This window comes from Suncus etruscus, chromosome 10 (assembly GCF_024139225.1).
Source record: "Suncus etruscus isolate mSunEtr1 chromosome 10, mSunEtr1.pri.cur, whole genome shotgun sequence".
In the NCBI taxonomy this organism is placed as follows: domain Eukaryota; kingdom Metazoa; phylum Chordata; class Mammalia; order Eulipotyphla; family Soricidae; genus Suncus; species Suncus etruscus.
In genome coordinates, this window is record NC_064857.1 from 32,278,509 (window position 1) to 32,298,553 (window position 20,045).

General features: G+C 35.5%; 1 non-coding gene across 1 annotated transcript; it reads left to right on the forward strand.

Annotated features, from left to right (window-relative positions):
- Positions 1 to 8,417: 8,417 nt before the first annotated feature.
- Positions 8,418 to 8,582, forward strand: LOC126021310 (U1 spliceosomal RNA). The gene has a single exon (XR_007499868.1). It is a non-coding gene; the product is annotated as a U1 spliceosomal RNA (small nuclear RNA).
- Positions 8,583 to 20,045: the final 11,463 nt, after the last annotated feature.

Below are 20,045 nucleotides of genomic sequence, written 5' to 3' on the forward strand. Positions count from 1 at the left end.
ACTTTCCCTTCATAAATATCTTTGCATCTAAATAATAAATTTTTAATTTTTTTAGTTTTGGGGTCACACCAAGATGTGCTCAGGAGTTACCTGAATGTGCACAGAAGAATTACTTCTGGAGGTGTTCGATGACCATATGGAATATTGGGTATCAAGCACGCATCAGCTGCATGCAAGTCAAACACCCTACCCTCTGTGCTATAGCTCTGAGCTCAAAAGTCTTAATTTTTATTTACTAATTTTTGAGAATGTTCATATCTTTATCACTAATTATTAGCAGTTTCATATGAATTTCTTAAACTTGCCATTACTTCCATAGTCACATTTGTATAAAGAGCTTAATGTTTGTGTAGTGACTTCATCATCAGAATTCTAGGGGCTCTTTTTATCTGTTATTTATTTTCTTGTAGTTTTCAACTTAAAACAATAACACTGACTTGGCACCAAGGAAACAGTATAGCAGTGCAGGGGCTTGTCTTGCATTTTATTAACACAGATTTGATTTTCAGTAACTAATATTGTTCCCTAAACATCATCAGTAGAGTCATCCTTTTTTTTTTTTTTTTTTTTTTGGTTTTTGGATCACACCCAGCAGTGGTCAGTGGTTACTCCTGGCTCTATGCTCAGAAATCGCTCCTGGCAGGCTTGAACTATGTGGGATGCCGGATTCAAACCACCGTCCTTCTGCATGCAAAACAAACGCCCTACATCCATGCTATTTCTCCGGCCCCAGTAGTGTCATCCTTGACTGAGCACAGCCCAAAGTAAGCCCTGAACACCAACAGATGTCATCTCCAAACAAAACAAAATTGGTTTAACTATATTTTATAAATGCTAATCAGGATATTTATTATATAGTATATATTTTATATAAGCAGTTATATATAAATATATACTATATAATAAATATCCTGATGTATGTAAATTTTATATATAAATATATACATATAGTAAATATCCTGACTAGCATAAATTTATATATAAATATTTATATATAAATATAATATACAAATAAATAAAAAATAACTTAAATTGAATAAATTTTACATCATTCACCAATGCATATTCACTTTTTGTTTTTTGGCCACGTCCGGTGTCGCTCAGGGGTTACTCCTGGCTATGAGTTCAGAAATCGCTTCTGGCTTGGGGTACCATATGGGACACCAGGAATCCAACCGAAGTCTGTTATGGGTCAGCCGCTTGCAAGGCAAAAGTCTTACCTGGCCCCAAGATTTACTTATTTTTTAATAGAGATCACTAGCAATCAGTAAACACTTCAATAAATAAAATTATTTTGTATTTCAGACTAGTCTATTTTACTTACTCAAAACTGAGTTTGGACCATATCAAAAATCTTCCTTTAGCTTAACCAGAAGATATTTATTTACTTTGGTTTTCAAACTAAATTTCGTATATTATTTTAAAGTTCAAGTAAAAATTGATGGTAACTTGGACAAAAAGTAGCAGGATAATGGTTAATAGTAGTTTCAAAATATATTTTAAGGCTTTTACAATATTTTTTTTGGTATTTTTGGGCCACACCCATTTGATGCTCAGGGGTTACTCCTGGCTAAGCTCTCAGAAATTGCCCCTGGCTGTGAGGACCATATGGGACAACGGGGAATCAAACCGTGGTCCTTCCTTGGCTAGTGCTTGCAAGGCAAACACCTTACCTCTAGAGCCACCTCTCCCAATTAGCCCCAAACCATTTTTTTTTTTTGGTTTTTGGTTTACACCTGGAGCACTCAGGGGTTACTTCTGGCTCTAGGCTCAGAAATTGCCCCTGGCAGGCATGGGGGACCATATGGGATGCCAGGATTTGAACCACCATCCTTCTGGATCTTTTACAAGATTTTTATTTATTTATTTATTTATTTATTTATTTATTTATTTATTTAGGTATATATATAGATCAAAATCATGCATAAATTTTTGGTAAAAACACTGAAATATTATGTACATAAATAAATGATAAAATTAAATTTATTTAATACACAAATATTCATAGAATGCTAAATATTATATTGCAAATATACTTTAACAGTAACACATATTCACTACTATATATACTATAGAATCCATCAATTCACAATCCAAGCAGGAGAGAATCACCATCTTCTTGACCTTCAAAGGGTCCTTCTTTAATAATGATTACTAAAATTCAGATAACACAATGTTGGCATAGTTTGATAGATATGTACCTCTGTGAGGGAGTTCTTTCCCCATGTTTATCAAATAAATTGAAGCAGTTACTATAGAAAGAAGAGGAATATACTAAAGAATGACAAGAAGGAAAAATATTGGGACAAAAACTTTCTCCTATATATGCTAAAACATGCAGCAGAAGGTGAAGTACTATTTACTTTGGATCCATTAAGTCTGGAAATATTTTTGGCCCGCAGGTGACACCTCAAGTTGTATAAAATATGTAACAAATGGCTGGAATTTTGAGTTTACAGAACTGAAATCTGTAACATGACAAAGAGAAGTCATGTCTTTATTTTGTTATCTAGAAAAATATCCATAGAGTATAAGATTTCTTTCTATAATAACCTTTAAAAAGATTACAGTGCCCCAATGTATTGAGTCACTTGACTTATGCCACCTTCAAAAACTGAGAGGAACACTTTAAAAATAAGTGTATTTAGTACATCATGAGATATATTTCGTACCTGTAATTTACTCAGCTAATAAGGAGTTCAAAATACAAATTTTAGGGTTAGAAAGATAAAAGCAGGTATAGCACTTACTTTGAATGCCCAGAAATCAGGTTATAACTCCTGCACCACATATAGTCATTTGAATAGCATATATGGTCCCCCACAAACTCCAAAAGTGATGCCTGAGCAAGCTGGTTGTGGCCTCAATACCAAAATACAAAGTTTAATTTCAAAACTATTTACAACTGCATGACTACAATAAAATCTGCTGATTTATTATTTTGAATACATGCTCAGCACTTATAGTAAAGGTTGCTCTTAGCATTTCAGTTTATATGGTTATCTCTTGAAAAGATAAGTCTCTGAAAAACTGTAGAAAAGTACAGCTATACTTGCTCAGCACTATTATAATTCTTTTTACAAAAACAAATGGAATTAATTCAAAGTATAATTTACCTACTTAAAAAAACTATTCTGGTACAATGGTGATTTTAAAAGGAATAATATGTAATGAACAGCACAACAACTATCACTGGTGTGAAGTTGTAAATGTGCTCAAATTATAAAGCCTAGAAATAACTAGCATGATATATATTTTCTAAATTTGATTAATGTTGCAAGTCAGCCCCTGAAGAGGTTGACTGATGGAGGGATGGAGGATGAGGTCTTTCCCCTCCAGCTCAGAGCACGCGTCTGCCACCCTGTCCAGCCGAGGGTTCTGAGGTGAAATGGTGGGTAAACAGCTCGCAGACAGTCAGGCTTGTGGAAATATTAGCTTTATTCAGTTGACAAGACTGAAGTCCAAGGTCTCAGCCTCAATTCCAGCCAACCACCCCTCACCTTCCACAGACCCTTGTTTTTATCCCCCAGAATCAGGTACCACCCAATGGTGGGATCAGATACCACCCAATGGTGGAAGCAGAATCAGGTACCATCCTAGGGTGGGGGCAGAATGCCAGGTCACACCCTAGGGTAGGGTCAATAACATAATAATCCCCAAAATATTTACATACACAACAATTTCCCGTTTGTTTTTAGTAAACAAACAATATTGTCTACAATTATTAACGGAAAAACTAGTTGATAATAAAAGAGAGGTTGTTTGCATAAGCGCATCACAGGAACATGTAAAGAAAACCTTCTAACCTAAACACAGGGTGCCCCTCCCTTAATAATGAATGATAATAAACTCTTGCAATCCTGACTCCGCCTTTAGCCAAAGGCAGGTAATATTTCCATAGCAACAACGTAATAAAGTGAAAATTAACGTACTACCCTTTTTCAAAATATAACATTTCTGCAAAATATACCATACACCTGTAACTTAAAATTTTTTCAATGCTTTCTACCAAGCACTATTCTGGAACTCTTTTTGTTCCTATACCTTTAAACCATTTTGGGGAACTTCTTGTTCCTATTAACCTTCCCTACACACAAGCACAAAAGCATAAATACAAAACATACATTTTGAAAACAGACTAGTGCATTAAAATACACAGTAAAACATTTTGCAATGGAAAGTATTAACTATGGATAACAATAAAACACATTTAAAGTGGCAAGAAACTGATTTAATCAAGAGATACACCTGAAGCAAAGTTAAATGCAGGCGGTTTTTAAATTAGATTGTTCATTTGGGCTTTACTATTATTTCTCCCCTTTTTTAACTATTTTTTTACACCACTAAGTAACTAAAACTTATCCCATCATCAACTATGAGTAAAATATGTGGTTACCCACTTAATCCCTTCATCTAAAAACCATTAGTCTAGACTCTGGTCTTCCACACCGCTGTCTCCACGAGGCTTTCTTCCATGGGGTTTCAGCTGGGGTAACTTGGGCCATTTCATTCTCCTGATCTGGAGGGTGGGTCCCAGGCTTGCTACTTATCTTCCATGCTGCTGTTTCCACGTGGCTTTACCAGAGCAGAGACAAGCTGAGCCGAGCAAAGCACGTCGCCACTTCGGGCCTATCCATAGCTTTTTGTCGCTTATCTGCGGTAGGACAGTCTTTCTGTGCTGATCCCAGCCGCCTTTTTTTCCAGAAAGCACTTTGGAAGCTGGCTTCGCTGCCGGAGCTGCTGCAACATAACTTGTCCGCAGCTTTTCCTGTAGGGCACGTCTGGATGTTAAGAGTTCAAAGTAGTTTAAACTAAAAGTCCAGTCCAAAATTTTCAAAGTAGAAATCCAAATTCAAGCTTAAGTCGTATTCAGTAAATCAATCCATTCTAAATACAGTCTTTTTTCTTCCGTTTCCAATCTAGGCTTTCCATCAGTTTCTGAGGAGGCCAAGGTTTTTGTTTCTTGTAATAAAGTCTCAGTCCTGGGCCTGGGCCTGAGATGGGGATGATACAAGCTTCCACCTCCCATGTTTCAGTTGCCCTTCTGCCCCCAGAAGGGGTGTTGGCCATATTTGACAATGGCTTCACGTGGTAGCCCAAGATTTTGGGCTGACTGCAACTGAAAAGAGCCAAAATCAAACTCAAACGTAGGTATCTCACCATGATTGCTGTTCTCTTGGGTCCAGAGTTCAAATCCATTTTCAGGGCGCCATTATGTTGCAAGTCAACCCTGAAGAGGTTGACTGATGGAGGGATGGAGGATGAGGTCTTTCCCCTCCAGCTCAGAGCACACGTCTGCCACCCTGTCCAGCCGATGGTTCTGAGGTGAAACAGTGGGTAAACAGCTCGCAGACAGTCAGGCTTGTGGGAATATTAGCTTTATTCGGTGGACAAGACTGAAGTCCAAGGTCTCAGCCTCAGTTCCTGCCAACCACCCCTCATCTTCCACAGACCCTTGTTTTTAATCCCCCACAATCATGTACCACCCAATTACTAAAAACAAACGGGGGAATTGTTGTGTATGTAAATATTTTAGGGGATTATTATGTTACTGACTCTACCCTGATCCGGTGATTGTGCCCTACCCTAGGGTGTGACCTGGCATTCTGCCCCCACCCTAGGGTGGTACCTGATTCTGCTTCCACCATTGGGTGGTATCTGATCCCACCATTGGGTGGTACCTGATTCTGGGGAATAAAAACAAGGGTCTGTGGAAGGCGAGAGGCTTTTGGCTTTTGGCTGGAACTTATGCTGAGTCTTTGGACTTCAGTCTTGTCTACCGAATAAAGCCAATATTTCCACAAGCATGACTGTCTGCGAGCTGTTTATCCGCTGTTTCACCTCAGAACTGTTGGCTGGACAGGGTGGCAGACGCGTGCTCTGAGCTGGAGGGGAAAGACCTCATCCTCCATCCCTCCATCAGTCAACCTCTTCAGGGGCTGACTTGCAACAGATGAAAACATTATGATTACATTGAATAAAATATACTTCAATTGCCTACAGATAAAACAAACAAACAAACAGCAACAAAAACTACCTCAAATTGGGGCCAGAGTGATAGCACGGAGGTAGGGTGTTTGCCATGCACACGATCCCCAGCATCCCATATGGTCCCCCAAGCCTGCCAGGAGAGATATCTGAGGGCATAGCCAGAATTAACCCCTGAGTGCCACAGGTTATCGCCCAAAAGAAACAAACAAACCCAATTCAAAAACCTACCTCAAATGGAGGAGAGAAAATAACAGGAGAGGAAAGTTAGGAGGAGAAGGTTGAAGGGTGGGAACCCAATGTTGAAAATCTACTGTTATTCGATACTGTACAATGAACCTTTTCTGGTTACAAAACAAAATCTTCATGTTAAATATAATATTTAAACAAGTAATTAATTATGTTTCAAAAATTATATTACAGAAAGTTTATATAGGGGCTGCTAATTCCTTTTTTTTTAAACATAATTCTATATATACCAAGAGGAGTAAATTAGAGTGAGAAATAACTTGACATAGCATGTCAGTAAAATGGCCAGAATTTTACCAAAGACATCTGGGGTAAAATGGTAAAGCCATAGTAGATTAAATTAATTTTAATCATATTATAGTTTTCGATTTGGATTTATTGAACAACATAAAAGTACTACATTATTATATTATGTAAATTAAAGACGTAAGAACATAGTCTAAGTTACAAATCATACTTCTATCATTTTTATTAAAGTATGATCAACTTGCAACTTTAATGAACAATCTTCCATTTATAACATAGTGTGATAGTTATTTTCTCTTTATATAATTCTGAAATCAGAAGAAAATTTTATTATGATAACCATTTGTTGCAAGAAGTTAATTTCTATTAGGTTTAATAAATACAAGTTTAGAGAAACAAAAACAAGACTATCTAAAATCAAATATATAAAGAAGATAACATATGTCTATGTAGACAAACATGCCTAGTAAATACATTCACACACTTTATACTGATTCAAACATATAATAGTCTGGAGAGTAGAGTAATAGTACAGTGAATAGGGGATTTGCCCTGTTTACAGCCAAATTTGGATCTATTTTCAGCATCCCACATGGTCCGCCAGAACCAACATGAATGATCTACAACTACAGAGCCAGAAATAACTCCTGAGCACTGAAAAGTGGGGTTCCCAAACCTAAGTATCTATCTATCTATCTATCTATCTATCTATCTATCTATCTATCTATCTATCTATCTATCTATCTATCTACCTATCTACCTATCTATCTATCATCTATCTAGATATGTATATTATATATATACAGTCTTGATATTTTTTTACTACAATAACTTTTACAGCACCACCAAATTCACTTGTTTTTTTACAAAACATATAACTGTTTTTTATGTTTGAGTTAACTAAAATACATTTTAGTTTTCTATACCTATATTACTTAAAATGAATAATAAAACAAATAGAACAGAAAATACTCAGTTTTCTTTCTTGACATTTCTATCCTAGTACTTTTACAATAGCTTCCTATAGTTTCAGTAACAAGCAACTACAAAACAAAACACACACAAAAATACAAAACCAATATACAAAAATCAAAATACAAAAAAAAAAACATAGAAAAGGAAAAATAGGGGGCCTAAGATAGCACAGTGTTGGGGCGTTTGCCTCACAAGCGCTGACTCAGGACAGAACTGTGTTTAATCAACAGTATCTCATATGGTCTCCTGAGACAGCCAGCAGAGATTTCTGACTCAGGGCCAGGAGTAACCCCTGAGATCTGCAGGGTGTGAACCAAAAACAATAAATAAATATCTAAATAAATAAATGTTTTACCTTTTTTAAAATTTATAATCTCTTTTGTTTTTTATTGTTTGAACTTTATTCAAAATTATCAACGTGCCTGGATTTACAAGCACATTTTTTTTTGTTTTTTGGGAGGCCACACCCAGCAGTACTCAGAGGTTACTACTGCCTCTGCACTCAGAAATCGCTCTGGTTGTAGCAATGTTGCACTGGTGAAGGGGGGTGTTCTTTTCTATAACTGAAACTCAACTACAAACATGTTTCTAATCATGGTACTTAAATAAATATATTATGAAAAGACAAAAATATTTTAAAAAATAAGAAATTGCTCCTGGCTTGGGGGACCATATGAGATACTGGAGATAAAACCCAGGTCAGTCTTGGGTCACCATGTGCGAGGCAAATGTCCCACCATTGTGCTACCACTCTGGCTCCTACAAGCACATTCTAACTCATATGTCTATCAATCATAAATTCCCTCGACCTCATACCATTTTCTATAGCTGAACACACACATTATTAACTTAAATTAACTGATAAGTTATATATAACTTATATATAATATAATAACTGATAAGTTATATAACTTATAATATATAAATCAATACAACATATAAATAATAGTAACTTATATGTACCTACCTGGCAGGGGAGATTTCATGATCAGGAAGGTGGTTTCCCCAGGCCAAGTCTCATATATTGCAATCCAGTTGTGCTGACTCCAGTGATTCCTCCAAATGTAGGAAACTAGACTGCATAATTTGTGGTACAAGGGGTACTACATTTATGCTGTTTCCTGAAAAAATTGTTCTCAAATATTAATATGACAAACAAATTATTCAGGTATTTCTAATGAAATTAACTTTATCAATGTACTAATTGTTTGAAATAGAGAATCAAACATAGAGAATTTCTTCCTGGTCTCAAGGAAGTTTGAATTTAGTGTGACTAGGTATTTATGAGGCAAATATAATATCTAATAAGCTATGAATTTACACTATATTTCCAGTTTTTAGTGTTTTAATGAATAATGGAAGTGTGACAAGGACTACAATGTGGCCTGAAATTTGTCTTTGGTGAGTTCAGCTTTTCAGCATAGTTTTATTCAAAGTCTCTGGAATATTACTCAAGGTCTCCCTCCTTTAATAACAAATGAATACAATAATCTAAGGTATTACTATATAAACCTGATATACCAAATATAAAGTTTTAACAACTTTTAAATCAAACATATTAACACCATTTTCGATTATAGTTTACTTATGAACAAAGTCTTATTATGCAATGTCTCTCACCTAATTTGTTTCAATTTTCTCACTTCTACTTATTTTGAATCACTACACATTGGATTATTTCTTGTCTGTTTTCATATCTATGGTAAATTTTGGGTTATGAGAAACAAGACTTTGCTTAGGGCAGTAATTTGCTACCATCTAGCACCTGCAGAATGATAAAAATAGCAAGATATTTTTCAGATCGCTAAGGCGACATATAAAAAGTATTATTTGTAATAGGATATTGTGTATTCATTATAGGTATAATATTACAAAATAAAATATTTTCTCCAGATGTACCATGTGTTAATCAACAAAAACTTGTTTTTACAAAAAATAGAAAATTTCTGTGAATAGGCACTGGTTGAAACCTACTGACAAGGGGAATTTATTCCACTTTATAAAATCCATATAATGTATAATACACATTTGAATAATTGTAAGATGCTTTAAATTATGGGAATTTTGGTTTCTCCCATTATACCAAAGATCTGCCTAGAGAATATAGAAATAGTATGAGAAGTGTGCAGAATGTAAATCCCAGGTCTGAAAACTGGTAACTGAAATTTATTTTTGCCAAATATCTTATGACCCAGAATATAACCATATGCTTGAAAAATAGTTTTCTTTGATGTTGAATTAAAAAAAATTATTAAATACAAATCCACATTTTTTCTGTGAGGATCTTTCCCCCTTTTATAAATGAAGATAAAATGCTAAGAGGATAGCCTATTACCACTGCTAACAGAAAAGAGAAATAAATTTTCAAAATTGTCTGAATATAAATAAAAAATATTTTTCTACAATATGTTTCATGTTGATTGTCTTTTCTTGAACCTTTAGGAAATAACATGACAATAGTGAGTGCACTATTTTTCACTCCACTGCTCTTAAAGTCTTCAATTTGATCAATACATTTGAAATAAGTACCCAAATTGGATCAATTTATCGAATCTATTTAAAACAACATGTCTCAAGAATATTTTTCCTTCTCCATTTTCCTCATATGTGAAGAGCATGAATGGTTATCAATACTATCCCCCTCTACATAAGAGTATTTTTGATCTGAAGAGGTATAATTTCAGATTTAAATATTACAAGCATTTTGTCATGGATTAAAATTATTTATGAAAAAAATTTGTAATAAAGCTTCTATTTTGATCTCTTTTCTCCACATCTATCCTTCTTTTTAATAGTAGTTTATGAGAGGCCCAGAGCAGGGACGCAAGCAGTAGGGCATTTGCATTGCACTCACTGACCTATGATGGACCATGGTTCAATTTCCTGGCATCCCATGTGGTCCCCCAAGCCAGGAATGATTTCTGAGCACAAAGTCAGGAATAATCCTGAGCTTCACTTGGAGTGGCCAAAAGTTGTTGATGTTATCTAAGATTAAGTGATTAACTTTATTTTAACCAGTTAATAAAAATGTGAAACAATGGAAAATAAAAGCTTTTCAAATACTGTATAGCATTTTATAATTTATTTATAAACATGGTATTTAACTATGTTTAAAACATTTTGCTTATCAGGAGCTAAAAACTGGTAGTTTAGTAAAATAAATGACCACAAAAACTTCTTTTACAGAATGCATGGAAGTTTCATATTCTGTGTGTGTGTGTGTGTGTGTGTGTGTGTGTGTGTGTGTGTGTGTGTGTCACACTCCGCAGTGTTCAGTCCTTAGTACTGGCTCTGAGCTCAAAAATTGCTCCTAGCAGGCTCAGGTAACTATATGGGATGCCAAGAATAAAACTCGGGTTCGTTCTGTGTTGGATGCATGCAAGGCGAATGCCCTACGTCTATGCTATCACATCCGGCCCGTAAGTGTGATATTCCATAATGATTTGAAGAGAAATGTAAAAACTTAGTCTTGACAATAAGCAACTAAAGCTGTGGACAGAGAAATACTTCAGGTGGCATCATACATGCTTATCACGTGTGAGACCACAAGAAAGATCCATGGTATTGCATTCTCCCAGGCACTAATGGGTAGAGGCAGGAATCACCTGAGCACTGTGATGCAGATCATTACACTGGTGAGGTAAAAGACTTATAGTAGAAGTAGAGAAAGGATAAAGATCGCTGGGAGTTGGTCTAATTTTCATGATTGAAAATAAATATATCCTTTAATATGAGTAACTTAATTGAGCAAAGTACCTCAACATATATTTAATAACAGAGTTAATATTTGACTACATTTAATCCAGGAAGTGAATGAATCTAAGTGCAGTTATATATATTAATTAAATTTTCTATATTAATATAGTTGCTCTCCAATGTAAAATAAATATGAAGGAAGTTTAAGAAACATGATCTAGGTCATAGATAAGTGAAAATCCAAGATAGAAAATGTAAGTTAAAAGGCTTTCTCTAATAAGCACAGCATAACAAAATTTATTGTAATGGCATTCTGATTTGTCAAACATGTGTAACAAGCCATAAACATTACATAAAAATAGAGTAACTAATATTTGCCTAGTAAAACTTTGCTGTAATTACGAAATAATAATCATACTGAAAAATAGCTGCAAGTTACAATGTGCTTTAATACACTCTTATAGTAATTATAACTACCATAGATTTCTTTTATACAAAACTAAATTTACCTTAGTAATTTTATTCTATTTCCTCCTGTGCATAATTATAAGAATACAAAAGTGAAACTTCTGATTTGAAGTATGAAAGCTTTAAATTTGTTGCTTTTTATTGTTAAGTGATTTTTAATGAGTAAATATTTTGAAGAAAAAAAAAAACAAAAATTTTCCAAACCAAACAATCTTTCTGTATCTGACTAGAAAATCATTTAGCAAATAAGAAAACTAAAGCTATATTATTATTAAAATGCAAGGGTTTAAAAATAACCCTTCATATGTAGATTATAGAATAACCCCAAAATAACTGCAGCCAACAAAAAGGAAACTACTTACTACACTTTATTTCATTTTAAAAATAAATAATTTAAGTAGTCACCTGGATACCGTAATTCTCCTGCTTCATAAATTTACCAAGAGAAAAAGTGAAAAGATGGGGGCCAAGTATCAAATGGTCTCAGATCCATTGGTGGAGAAATAAAAGTACAGAACTGAATCTCCAAGCCAAAGTTAACAACATGGAATCAAGAGACTCAAACTTAAACAAACTAAACTTACAATGGGCCAGTTATACTTGTAGACTAGGAGACAAGAGTGGTGGTATGGGATGCACTCTGGGCACATTGGTGGAGGGAGGTTGGCACTGGGGGTAGGATTGGACCTGAAACATCGTATGTCCGAAATCTAACTATGATGAACTTAGTAAATCACAATGGTCTCATTAAATAAAATTAAATTTAAAAAATGATCATAAGGGTTTATTGCTATACTACAGAAGGATATAATATACACTGAGCCCAAGAAGAAAAGTTTCTTGACCCTGATTACTAGTACGTTAATTAAGAATATATTTGAGTAAATAATACTAACAAAAAATGACAAAAGAAGGTGCCAGAGTGGTAGCAGAGCAGTAGGGTGTTTGCCTTGCATGTAGACGACCCAGGACGGACCCTGGTTCCATTTCTAGGATCCAATATGGTCCCCGAGCCTGCCAGGTGTGATTTTTGAGCACAGAGCCAAGAATAACTCGAGTGCCTTTACGTGTGGCCCAACCCCATTCCCTAAATAAACATCAAGCAAATGAAAATGACAAAAGAAATGTCAAATCTCTAGAAAATAAAGGTCTACCTCCTTATTTTGCTTCTTTCATTCCTGAATCTATAATAACCATATGGCAACAGAGATTATTCACTACATCCATTCAAGTCTCCAGACATGGGGCAAACTATCTTTTCCAGACTGGTTCTTATTAGGTGTTAGTCATATATGTGTGCATTATCGAGTAATATAGTTCAAAAAAACGTTTACTTCTTCAAGGTCATCTTCCTAAAATCATCCTGTAGTTTCCTTATCAAAGTTTGTAAAGATGGAAGTTTACAAAACAAAATAACAATAAAGCAGCTTTTGTGTCCTGTGAAAATGGACTATAGTGTGAGCAAGCATGTAGTTTTATTGTATTAAATCATTGGGAAAACTTGGCTTTTTATTAAAACACAGGGTTTATTCTGACAATGGAAGTCCAATTCACCATGATTTCTCGATATATTTCCAATTCTATCTACAGAAGCCATTATTTTTGTCGCTTTCCCCTCTCTTCCTTTGCTCTCCTTTTCTTCCTTTATCTTGTCTTCATTTTTCAATCCTGCTAATAAAGATAGTCAGATATAAGTGAGATATTACTCAGTCATCTCTCTTCTTTTTTCCCCTTTTTTCTCCTTTAAGTTATTTTTGGAATAATGTTGTAAATGTAAACATATGATGTTTTTTTTTACTGTAAATCCATATGAATCTGTTTTATTTTCCCATCAGAATGTGGATTAGGTTCTCTTTCAACAAATCTCTGTTGTGAAGCTACAGATGACCTCTGTCACTGTTTACAAAAGAAATGTCTATCCAGCTATGCAACCCCATAATAACAAATATATGTTATGAGATGTTTCCAAAATATTCTCTAAATTAAGTGGCTCACCTCACTCTCTTCCCACTCCTCTCTTACAAAACAAAATGCGTCTCGCTGCACCTCTTATAGCCTATCACTAGGTGTTACACAGAACATATATCTCTGTCAGAAAAGATATTCCTTTCATAGGATTCTCTCTGAAAAGCAATAAAAGCTTGAGCATAGAATTCTCTCTGAAAAGCAACAAAAACTTGAGAAAAGAAAAGTAATGAAACTTCAAGTACAAATTATATGACTATTTTCAACTGTGTTTATTTTTTGGTTGCACAGAAGAAAACAAATTTTTAGTTTTATTTTTAAAAATAATTTTAATTGAATAAACAACAAGAATTACAAATACAAAGATGCTCATGATGGAGTTTCAATCATACAATGTACAACACCCTTTACTGATGCACATTTCCTACCACCAGTGTCCCCATTTTCCCTACTTCTCTTTCCTTGCCCTCTCCCCAGCTTGCCCCTATGACAGACCTTTTCCTTCCCTTTCTCTCTTCCTCTTTCTCTTCAACTTTTTCTTTTTATCCTTTTAGACACCTGGGAGCACTTTTTTTTTTGATTAAAAATTTTGGCAACAGGCCTTAGAGACAGTTTAGCAGGTAAGATACTTACTTTGCATGTAGTGGGGTTAAAATTCTGGCACTGCAAATTGTGTATTGTGCATATTCAGCAGTAATAACTGAGTGCAGTGCCAGGAATAACCCCTGAAAAATTCTGGCTGTGGCCCCAAACAAACAAAAATTGTTAAAAGCAAATTTACCTCTAATTAAGTTTAAACTTTTAAAAGATACTTAAATTTATTTAACTTAATTATTTAAGTTTTTTTTTTCAATTTTTAAAATAATTTGTTGTCTGAAGAGATCTTAGAACAGATTGAGTGCTTGCTTTCATGCAGACAATCCTGGTTCCATTTGCAGCGCAATATATGGGCTTTTAAAATCCACCAGGAGTGATCTGAGCACAGAGCTAGCTGTTACCTCTGGGTGTTACCCTAAAATAAGTAAGGAGACAATCTGGCTGTTAGGAAGCAAGTCAGAGGGCATTTTAGTGTTGAGCTTGAAGAATTCAAACAACACCAATGCTATAGAAATGTCAAACTCAATGGTTTCATTTTTCTCCTCCACAGCATATATGGTAAACCTGCAGAGGTATCCTGAAATGGACTCTGACAATGACACCACAATGCTGAATCTAATAAGTGTAGTCGTTGCCAATTGGTGTGAATTAAATGTTGAGTTAAAAATATCTGTTGTGGGCCCGGAGAGATAGCACAGCGGCATTTGCCTTGCAAACAGCCGATCCAGGACCAAAGGTGGTTGGTTCAAATCCCGGTGTCCCATATGGTCCCCCGTGCCTGCCAGGAGCTATTTCTGAGCAGACAGCCAGGAGTAACCCCTGAGCACTGCCGGGTGTGGCCCAAAAACCAAAAAAAAAAAAAAAATATATCTGTTGAATCATTATTACAACATCATTAAATATGGTCTCTAAAACGAAAAAAGAAGCTTTGTTCCAATCTTTACCACTAATTAATTTATCAAACAAGAAAGCTTTTGTAGCAGGGCTGCTTCCTGCTTTCAGGATAGCATAGAGCCTATAGCATGAGAGCATGAACCAGAATATAGATAAAATCTTTGTTCTTTCCCTTTGTTTTTCTCAGCTCACCTTTGGATAAAAGCATTACTTAAAAAGGTGAATTCCTGGCTGAGGAAGGCATCTACCAACAATGCATTCAGAGCCTTTAAGCCTTATCTTTACTGATGTACCTTAAATATTACTGTGAAAGATTTGCAATTCACTTTGGTCACAATTCAAAATATTAAAAAAAAAAAAACTTACTGCATGAACGGAGCTGGAGTAGTAAGATAATAGATAAGGTGCTTGATTTGCACACCTACAACCTAAGTTTGATTTCTTGTACAGTAAATGGTTCCATGAGTCAACCAGAAATTATCCTCAAGCACAGCAGCAGAAGCAAACCATGAGTATAGTCAGTTCAGTCATAAAGACAATAAATTAATCCATGAACTAATAAATTACTAGTGATACAGGACAAAAAGGATGATACAGCAGGTGGGGCACTTGCTTTGCATATAGTAGACCTCAGTTCAATCTCTATTACCCTATATGGTACCCTTGCCAGCCAGAAGTGATCCTGGAAGACAGGTACAGGAGAAAATTCAAAGCACAGCTGGGTATCAATACCTCTTAACCATAAGCTCCCAACATTTAAAAAGGAAAAAATGATTTGAAAGCTAGATACAAGTGTTGGTTCCCAGTTGACTTCAAATGACTCCAACTGAGGTAGATAGTGAAAATTTTGGAAACCTTAAATGTAGAAGTGGAGATATTTATCTCTCAAAATAGGTCTATTAGATACTTTCGTCTTAATCGTGAAGCCCAATGGATAGACCCCTGGAATGGAGAAAAGAATGTAATAAGAATGTTCAGAATTGTTTTCTATAATTGCATTCCAAAATAACTTTTTCCACCCTTTTTTTTAAAGTACAGAGAACTGAGAAAAGATTTTCAAATAAAAGGAGTCTCTTTGGGTTGAAAGTGAATGGCCTAGTTAAGGTCCAATGTCAGTGAAGAGTAATACTGCTCCCAAAATTAAATTACCTAGGGGAAAGGAAGAATCTAGGTTAATGTACTCCTCTCTATATAAAGAATTAAATGTTCATTAAAATTTTTGTATATGTGTTTGTTTTCCACTGTACATGCAGATTCTATTCTGGAAATAACTACTGACTCAGACATGCTGGCAGAACAGTTGGAGCTTAGTTAGATAGAGATAACCAAACCTATGGCTCAAATTGGAGAGAGCAAGAATATGGGAATTCTAGTACCCCTAAGAGAGACTTGTGCTTGTGGATATCTTAGCAGATACTGTAAAAGTCTACAAGCAATGCACCACATGACACCAAAGAGAAGCAATGGTGCCATTATAGGTGCTCCTAAATAAAATTTCAGTGCAAAACTGATTCTTATTTAAAAGACTAAATTTATAAGTATACTTGTAATTTTAGTATCAAGAGTTACAGCTAAAATTTCATGGCTTATTTTTTAGAATTTGTTGCAATGGAAATTCTTATATATTTTATAATATTTATTTTACTTTTATTAAATTGGTTGATGCTTATTAATGGCTTGTCAGGTACAAGAATTCAGAGGGGAGGGAGATCTTCCCCTCTTGCTTTATTAATATATAAAACTAAGGGCCTGAGCTGTAGTTTATTTGTCTTGCACCTGGCCAACCTAAGAAGGACCTAAGTTTGATTCCTGGTGTCCCATATGGTCTCCTGAGCCAGGAGTGATTTCTGAGCTCAGAGCCAGGAGTAACTCCTGAGCATCACTGGCTGTGGCCCAAAACCAAAACAAACAAACAAACAATAATAAATTAGTCTATTTTTCATAAGTAAAAAAATAACTTCTCATCTATTTAGGGAAAAGAAAAGTAAGGTGAAATAACAAGTCCATACTCAGATGTGTAACAATTGTGGAGAGAAGATCCTATAAAATTGAGAAATACAGGTAGTAAAAATATATATTGTAGTGTGGATAATTAGACAGTCCACGATTATCAAGAACTAATTCTACATAAGTTTATACATTTGAGATTTTGGCCTTGAGTGGTGTTACATTCTAAAAGTTTTGATACTAGAGCCAAAATGCCCGGTAACAAATGCATCTCTGCCTCTTCTAGCTTTGTATTTTAACTTCTCTGACCTCAGTGTCCTCAATAGGAAGTTGTAGAGGTGGTAATAATAGGACATTTTTTAAATATAGCATGATAAAATAATTACTATATAATTTAAAGCTCTTAAAACATCATAGTAATTACACATTGCTATCGTTATTATTGCCATAGTTATTATTGGCAGTATGACTATGATGTTATGCTACTTAAATAAGACAGTAATAGTATACCCTCCTATCACAAATAAAAAGAATTGTATCATAAGACAAATACAAAGAATGGAAGGAGAAATATAAAAATGCTTTAGTTAGTTAAAAGTACCAATTCGGTGCAATTCTGAAGAGAAAAACTTTTATGGAGACACAATTGACACACAAAGTAAATTATTAGATCAATACACAAGAAAATATTTTTATAAAAGCAAAGTGTACAATTCATATGTCTCTATTGGAATTCATACAGTACGACAATGCTTTTCTCAGTGTTCAAATATAAAATATCCACTAAAGAGTAGTTTCTACTCCTCTGAGTCTGTAGGTTGGGGAGATACATTGAATAGACTTGCACAAACCAGTTGCTAATTACCAACAAAAATTAAATTATCAATAATTAGCATACTTCAAAAAATAAATATAGTACAATTTGCTTTCTTGGTTGTAGTATTATACATGGTCTTTTGTGTGCCTATGAACAAGATATACAGCACAAAAATACATTGATAATGCAGGAAATAATTTTTGTCCTATGGTGTTGGCATTAACTTTCTCTTGGATACATTGACATTCATCAATACTATGACTTTCATCAAAAGTTATTGTAAATTGGGGCCGGAGTGGTGGCACAGGGCGTAAGGTGTCTGCCTGTAGGCGCTAGTCTAGGACAGACCGTGGTTCCATTTCCCACGTCCCATATGATCCCCCAAACCAGGAGAGATTTCTGAGCACATAGCAGGAGTAACCCCTGAGCATCACCGAGTGTGGCTGAAAAACAAAAACTGAAAAACACAAAAAACAAACAAACAAAAAGTTATTGTAAAGTCAATCTCCGATTCTCCTTTGAATATATTCATGCTTGCTTGTTGGAATATTCAGCCTTTATCCTAAACTGATATGGTGTATCAGATTTCATCCTCAACCACTATGGCTCCCATTTCAACATATCAAAAACCCACCTGGTCAATCAGGGGTCTCAAACTCGCGGCCCGCGTTTGCGGCCCTCTGTACAGCATTTTGTGGCCCTGCCCTAGAGGAATCTTTTTTTTGTTTTGTTTTGTTTTAGTTATTTGGGTCACACCCCTCAATGTTCAAGGCTTACTACTGACTTTGCACTCAAGGATATCCCCGTTGCCTCCTGCGGCCCGCAGGTAAATTGATGAGTATTGTCCCCAACCTATAGGACCATAGAGCTGGTCCTTTCTTCCGGAGAAATTCTGCAGTCCCTGCTGGCTTCTCTCTGTCTCTGTCTCTGTCTTTGTCTCTCTCTGTCTCTCTGTCTCTTTCTCTGTCTCTCTCTGTCTCTCTGTCTCTCTGTCTCTGTCTCTCTCTGTCTCTCTCTGTCTCTGTCTCTCTGTCTCTCTGTCTCTCTCTCTGTCTCTCTGTCTCTCTCTGTCTCTCTCTCTCTGTCTCTCTCTCTGTCTCTCTCTCTGTCTCTCTCTCTGTCTCTCTCTCTCTCTGTCTCTCTCTCTCTCTCTCTCTCTCTCTCTCTCTCTCTCTCTCTCTCTCTCTCTCTCTCTCTCATAATGGAAAGGTCCTGGATTCGTGTTTCATCTCTCTCCATCCTGGTTTGGATTATTTCCTACAGTCTCCAAGCTCTAGACCCTTTTTCCTTTTCCCTCAGGATTGTGGCATGAGAATTTCTCCATATATGACTGTGTTTATGTCCGGTTTCTTCCACTCTAAAGAAGCCCATGTTCTCGCTTTATCTCCCATTACATCTTTTCTAAGTGATTTTATGGTGGAGAAGTGCATATTTTAGGAGATAATATTTAAGTTATGTTGAAATCTGATATATTAATTTAGCTAATTTATTGCCTTATTCCTTTCTTCTACCTCCCTTCCTCCCTTTTTCCTTCCTCCCTCCTTTCCTTTCTCTTTCTCCTTTTCTTCCTCCTTCCTCCCTCCTCCTTCCCTTTCTTCCTCTCCTCCCTCTCTCCCTCCTTCCTTCCTTCCTTCCTTCTTCCTTCTTTCTTCCTTCCTTCTTCCTTCCTTCCTTCCTTCCTTCCTTCCTTCCTTCCTTCCTTCCTTCCTTCCTTCCTTCCTTCCTTCCTTCCTTCCTTCCTTCCTTCCTTCCTTCCTTCCTTCCTTCCTTCCTTCCTTCCAATATCCCAAGTGTCAAAACAATAGATGCTACCAAAAAAACTGATTCATATACTCTATCACAATTTTATACCATATCAAAAAATCATTATATCCAAATTCAGAACTACTGTAACTAGTGGCTATATTACATTCACAAAAGTTACATTAGTTAATGAATAATTATTCTATGGTTTGTACAAACACTAAAATTGGGGCTATTTAGCCTTCTTTATATTTTATTTGCTTCTGGAAGTTATTTTTCCCTTTTTATACCTAAAGAGTAATGGCTTTCAAATAACCTTTCAATGACACAATAGAGAAGTCCAGTTTGCAATTTGGAAAGCTAATACTTCAGGTTAGTAACTGTCTCTAATATCAGTAACCATGATTAGAAACAAACTCTGGCTAAGATGACCAATGGCACCAGCAAAGGGGAAAGATAC